General features: G+C 36.8%; 1 pseudogene across 1 annotated transcript; it reads left to right on the top strand.

Moving 5' to 3' along the window:
• The first annotated feature begins 5,875 nt into the window (after positions 1–5,875).
• Positions 5,876–6,764, top strand: LOC100587058 (annotated as a pseudogene). Its single transcript, XR_121914.4, has one exon. The product of XR_121914.4 is annotated as an ATP synthase subunit gamma, mitochondrial-like (transcript).
• Positions 6,765–7,251: the final 487 nt, after the last annotated feature.

The raw sequence follows: 7,251 nt of genomic DNA, 5'->3' as shown, positions 1-7,251 counted from the left end.
ATAGGCAGCTTTTACACTTGGTTATCATTTATAATTTTCTTAGTGGATTACTGTTATTAATACTATTGTTATTTTCATTATTATTCTTATTGTCAAAACTCTGATGACTATGGTGTAACACATAATAATAAAGTCTGCAGGCCAAATATATTATAACCATATTTTATAATGTTACAGAAAGAGCCTAAGACAATGATTTTGATCTTTTATTTAAATCATATCAGCATAGAAAAAGACCATGATAATCTTCCTTGTTATCATGCACGCTTGCAAAAATTCTCTCCAGAACAAGACACACTTTTTTATGAAACTTAAATTTTCACCAGGGAAAAATCCACTCATAACCATATTAATTATGAATGTGTACTCTAAGAAAGTCATCACTTAGAAATGAAAGAATCTATATCCAGTGCCAATAATTCCCAGACCCGTTTTTAAAACCTTCTGACCCCAAAAACTACATTCTAATTAGCATCAGGCACAACTAACTGCCAGATATCAATATGTGTGTAACTACTCACATGGCTGAGATTGTGCACTGTGGAGGCGTTGAGATCTGGGCTCAAATCCTGTCTCTTCTACCCTGTTTGTGGGACACGTTACTTAGCCTCTTGTAGCCTCAGTTGTCTTGTAGTAAAAATGGGGCTAAGATAATAACTACAACTCATAAAGTTGTTGTAGGGATTAAATGAGATAATGTATGCTAAGAGGTTAATACAGTACATGTGTGAGTGTGTCGTGGGTATGTGTATGTGTGTGTATAGACAGAGCACTGAAAAAGTGTCAGTTACATCTATACACACTATTTTCCTATCTAAAATTTAAAATTTAAGATAGGAAAAATTCAACTTCTAGGAATTTCTTATTTATTTATTTATTTAATAAAAACATATATTGCCTATATGGCAGGTATTGCTTTAAATATTTTTAAAGTTTACTTATTTAATCTTTATAAAATTTTAAAATTTTTTGTATTTTTTAGAGAAGCCTTCGTACCTCATTTGATGACTTATTTTGTGATATTGTAGAGCTGCTCATCAATACCAGTGTTTCAGTCTCTTGGCCTTTGGAAGTCGAGGCATATTATAAAACTACATATTAAGTGCCCTGGGCCAGTTTGATATGTGATATGTAGAGTGAACCTATTGCTTTGTAAGGTGAATCCTCATTATTTTCATTCTAAAATTCCAGATTGTCATATAATGGACTTTCTTAAAATTGTCTTTCTAGGGCAGGGTTAGCAGTTTGTGAAACTGATCAAAGCAATATTCTAAAATCTCTGCATCTGTTGTTTTAATTTGCATCTGATTGTGGTTGAGCATCACTTGGTGTGTTTATTTGGCAGAAAGGTTCCTCTTCCATGAATTATCTGCTCCCATCCTTTGCCCATTTTTTTATTGAATAGCTTGTCCTTTCTAACATCATTTAGTTATTTACTTTAATTTAATTAATTGGTGTTATTTTAATATATTTTACAGGTTTATTATATTTATATATTTAAACATTTTAATTAGTAATAAATATTTATTATTTTAATATTATTACTGCTTGCAACAGTTATTTAACTGTTGATACTAATCCTTAATATATATCATATATAAGAATATATCGTATTGTATATAAAATATCTCTTACAAAAGTAATTATGTTCATTTTAGAAAATGCAGAAAAACAAAAGAAGAAAATATTTTTTCATATAATTTCCACAGCTAGGAATATCCTGATAACTATCCTTTTTAGTCCTTTTTCATGCAAATGTGTATGTATTTTTTAACGTGTTTTATAATCTGACTTTTCTTATCTATATATCTTGCACATATTTCCGTGTTACTACTTATCTACAATATAATTTTAGTTTCTGGATAGAATTCCATTATACTGCTGTACCATAATTTATTTAATAATCTATATTTAGACAATTTTGGCAATTTTTTTTAAAAACTACTTGATGCAATTATATTAATTATTTATTTAATTAAAACAATTATTTTTTACAGACAGAGTCTTTCTCTGTCATCCAGGCTGGATTGCAGTTGCATGATCATAGCTCACTGCAACTTCAAACTCCAGGGCTCAAGCAATCCTCCTGCCTCAGCCTCCTGAGTAGCTGGGACTACAGGTCTATACCACCATGTCCAGCTAATTGTTTTTTCATATTTTTTTTTTTACAGATATGGCCTTACTATGTTGTCTAGGCTTAATTACTTATCTAATATTTGTCTCTTCTGTTAGACTCATGACTTTTACCCTTTCTGACTGCAGCTCAAGATAAGAAGTACATAGTAATCTGTGACCCAGCACTCACCTGTGTATCTGACATACGCATGTGACACACATATAAGTGGAAAAAAAGTCATGAAACAAAACTCACTTTCTGGTGATTTCTGTTCATTTCAATATCATTAAAATTTTTTTCTGATCACCATCTACTAAATATTTCATGATCCACAAATGAGCTTTTACCCTCAGTGTGAAAATCAGTGCCTAAGTCACTTGTTCCAGGGGAACAAAGGCTGCGCTTGGCACACAGGAGACGTTAATGCATTTGTATTGAAGGAACAGCCTGTCTCAAAATCTTTCTGTTCATCCGTGATGACTGGTTAAGCGGTATAATGTATGGTTACCTCTAAGGTAGAAGTAGACTTCAGAGTCTACCTGACTTCAGAAGTCAGACTGTAAGGGTTTAAATACTGGCTCTGCCATGTACTAGCTGTTGACCATATGTAACTTACTTGACGTCTCTGTGCTTCATTTTCCTCAACTATAAAATGAGGATAATAATAGTGCCTAACTCATGGGATTGTTATGAAGATTAAATAAGTAAATTTAAAAAATATTTAAAGCAGTGCCTGCCATATAATAAACAGTATATATTTTTATTAAATAAGTAGATAAATAAATAAATAATAAGAAGTTCCTAGAAGTTGAATGATTAGATCAAAAGATACATAAAAACTTAAGGCTTTTGAAATGTGTAGGTAAGTACCACCCATCCCTCCCTCCTCTGCTTCCTGCAATATTTGAACCAGCTTTTATTCCTACCAGCAGTACAGACTTGTAGAAGTGATATCCTGTGGTGATATTCCCTGTTTATCACTTACCTGAGGATGTTTGGGCTGGTTAAGAGTTAGAGTGGTAGTGACTCAAGTAGTGCAAGAACAGAGGCCTCAGCCAGTTGCTCATGAAAAGAGGCATTGAGGGGATGCCTGTCGACACTGGGCAGAACTCTCTGGCAGCATCAGGGTAGGTGAAACCTCAGGGGTACTTTGCAGAGGGAATGGGAGGATCTAGCTGATGCCGGGGCAGTAAGGCTCACAGGCAAACACTCCTCTCCAGGGCACGTCTTTCTTACTGCCATAGTCGCTACTCTGCCACTTCTTGCTCTAAAATCCTGTCTCAAATCTGCAAGTAAATATCTAAATCCTATTTAGTCTGTGTAGATAGGTTGCTTTGTGAAAAGTAGGCGTCCTCCTGAACTACACACACTCGCGGACACATACACACAGCCTGTTGCTTTCTGTTTTAGTATTTGGAGAAATACGTATTCAATTCATGTTCCAACTTGTCTACAAAGTCTCCCCTGACAACTTCAGCCCAGGTGGATCTCTCTTTCCTCTGAGCTTTCACAGCAATTTTAGGCAGTACCACAGTATTTAGTACTTAATTATACACTGTCTGGTTCTGGAATTGTCTCAGGGTGTTAGTCCTTTCCCCCAACTGTAGGGTAAGTTCTTTGAAATCAACTGCCATGTCTTATATTTCTTTTGGATCCCTCGTTGGCTTGGCATGTAGTAGGTCTTTAGTAAATAGCCAAAGATCAGTTGATTGATCCAAGTGTACATTGCGTGAGATTTGCATTGAAATAAAATTACATCAAGAAAGAAGTTTGCCATACTTTACAACTTTCATAAAATAAACTCAAAATGGAGCAAATATTAAAATATTTTAAAGATCAAACAATAACACTACTAGAATAAGATATGTGTAAATTTATTTATAACAGTGGAATTAATGAAATGAGCCCAGCCTTTCTAAACAGAATGCAAGCCTGGAAGCCATTAGAAAGAAATGATGGATAAATTTGGTAACAAAAATTTTAAAACTTTTCTACAGCAGACTTCATTAATTTATAAGGGTCTTGTACAAATCAAGATGATGAACAACCTTCGTCTCCCCAACCCAAATTGTAAGAGGGTGAAAAATGGCTAAATTTTCTTTCCAGCCTTGTCCTTCACTCATCTACAAAGGATCTTTCACCTCAACTGAGGATCTTGATCCTGCTCCTTCTTCAAATTCTGTCTCCTTAGCTATGTCTTTCTCCTTTCTTATCAATTTTCCTTTATGCTCTGAATCTTGAATATTCAAAAAGTAAGAGACTTTGTGCTAGTGTTTTAAGAATAGAAGAGCTTTCTTTGAACTTACTGCAGTTGGCAGAAGTGTTAGCAAGTGACTTTCAGTGGGCATCCCAGCCACTTATGCCTTGGATATATCAGTGTCCAACACTGCATGGTTGTCAATGGTTAATATCGTTGGCTAAATGTTGTGTGGCTAACTTTTCCTGAGTAGTGTGCTTTACCCAAAAGTCAGTGTATTAGGTGTTCCACTGAAAAAGGCTATTATTATAACACCACAGCATGTAATTTTGGAAAACTTGGAATATCAGAAATCATATGCAACCCTTCATTTTAGGGTGAGAACTATAGCATATGCAAGAAAGAGAAAATCGTGTCAATTTTTAAATGTTTGCTTTCTAGTTTTAATTTTGTTCAGAATAACAGAATCAAAACAGGAATGTGGTTTTTTTTTCTTATCGCCAAGAGAAAACTCAAGTCTTCCTAGTGTTACCAAGCAATTGATAAAGAGCTACTGTTCATATAGAAGATGCTCAGGACAGAGGTGAATAGAGGAGCTCTGTTGGATGATGTTTTTGAGGATATTGTTAAGAAGGTTGGTGTATAAATAAGGAAGTCACTGAAATTGACCTAGGTTAATTTTAGTTTCTTTCAGAACCCATTAAAAAGCATCATTGTTTATCAAGTGGAAAGAAAAGTTGATAGTGAGAGAAAAGCTTATCTTTTATAGAGTATAAACTATTACAAAGAATAAAGAGGAATGAAAACTATTGGGTTAGAATACCTGAGAGTGTTCCCTTAGAAATGCCAAAGTCCTGACATTCTGATTATTTCAAAGAGCAATGAAAAGATATGAATGTACAAAAGTGGATGCCTTTGTTTTCCTTTGGGGATCCTTCAGTATATCCTGGAAAATGTAGTTTTCTCAAACCATTTTTATTCAGGAAATTTGGAAAATAATTTTTTTTTTTTTCAAGACAGAGTCTCGCTCTATCGCCCAGGCTGGAGTGCAATGGCGTGATCTCAGCTCACCGCAACCTCTGCCTCCTGGGTTCAAGTGATTCTCCTGCCTCAGCCTCCTGAGTAGCTGGGATTACAGGCATGCGCCACATTATTTTGTGGCATGCGCCACATTAACGCCAGTTAATTTTGTATTTTTGTTTGTTTGTTTGTTTTTGTTTTTGAGATGGAGTCTTGCTCTGTCGCCCAGGCTGCAGTGCAGTGGCGCAAACTCGGCTCACTGCAAGCTCCGCCTCGCAGGTTCACGCCATTCTCCTGCCTCAACCTCCTGAGCAGCTGGGACTACAGGTGCCCGCCACCATGCCCGGCTAATTTTTTTGTATTTTTAGTAGAGACGGGGTTTCACCGTGTTAGCCAGGGTGGTCTCGATCTCCTGACCTTGTGATCCGCCCGCCTTGGCCTCCCAAAGTGCTGGGATTACAAGCATGAGCCACCGCGCCCGGCCGGAAAATAATTTTTTAAAATCATAAATATCACCGACTTTCAGCAGGGCTGCGGCTGCCATGTTCTCTCATGCGGGCATCACTGGGCTGTTGGCCTGGACCTTGCAGCCACAATGGATTCAAGTTCGAAATATGGCAACTTCGAAAGATGTTACCAGGCGACTAAAGTCCATCAAAAACATCCAGAAAATTACCAAGTCTATGCAAATGGTAGCAGCAGCAAAATACGCCCGAGCTGAGAGAGAGCTGAAACCAGCTCGAATATATGGATTGGGATCTTTGGCTCTGGAGAAAAAGCTGGTATCGAGGTGCCTGAAGACAACAAGAAACACCTCCTTATTGGTGTGTCCTCAGATCGAAGACTGTGTGGCGCTATTCATTCCTCCATTGCTAAACAGATGAAAAGCGAGGTTGCTACACTAACAGCAGCTGGGAAAGAAGTTATGCTTGTTGGAATTGGTGACAAAATCAGGGGCATACTTTATAGGATGCATTCTGACCAGTTTCTGGTGGCATTAAAAGAAGTGAGAAGAAAGCCCCCTACTTTTGGAGATGTGTCAGTCATTGCCCTTGAATTACTGGATATGAATTTGATGAAGGCTCCATCATCTTTAATCAATTCAGGTCTGTCATCTCGTATAAGACTGAAGAAAAGCCCATCTTTTCCCTTAATACCATTGCAGGTGCCGAGAGCATGAGTATCTACTATAATATTGATGCTGATGTGCTGCAAAATTACCAGGAATACAGTCTGGCCAACAGCATCTACTACTCTCTGAAGGAGTCCACCACTAGTGAGCAGAGTGCCAGGATGACAGCCATGGACAACACCAGCAAGAATGCTTCTGAGATGATTGACAGATTGACATTGACATTCAACTGTACCCACCAAGCTGTCATCACAAAAGAATTGACTGAAATTATCTTTGGTGCTGTAGCTCTGGATTAATGAAAATTAAGTTCCATCCTCAGACAAGGGGTAAAGAAGGAAAATTCAGCCAGCTGACTTTGTTTTTAGCGTACTGTTGTCTTTGTCAAAAGAAACTGTTCCTCCATTGTTTTAATTACTGAAGACAGCAAGATATTTGTAAATTATTTTACAATAAACAACTTAAAATCATAAATATCACTTATCTTCATGCACTTGTATGCAAGATGAAAGGCAGTATTTATATGGTACATTTTGTCTACAGATGTGGAGACTTTAAAAATAATAAAATCCCAATTTGCTGAAGAAACAGACACAAGCATGATGTGTCATGTGACGAGTCTCAGGTGAAACCTGGCAGTGACCCTACTAAATCCCAGGCCATTTTTCAAATGCCAAAGTGAGTTTCTGGGCCACGGATTAGCCAGTCCCTTTAACGATTATTTTCACAAGGTTCCATTCATTTTGGTTATGTAAACACTCCATTATTTTTACTATTTGGAAGGTA

This window comes from Nomascus leucogenys, chromosome 1a, assembly GCF_006542625.1.
Source record: "Nomascus leucogenys isolate Asia chromosome 1a, Asia_NLE_v1, whole genome shotgun sequence".
Taxonomy (NCBI): domain Eukaryota; kingdom Metazoa; phylum Chordata; class Mammalia; order Primates; family Hylobatidae; genus Nomascus; species Nomascus leucogenys.
The sequence above is the reverse complement of the archived record's forward strand: the minus strand, read 5'-3'. Positions and strand labels throughout refer to the sequence as shown.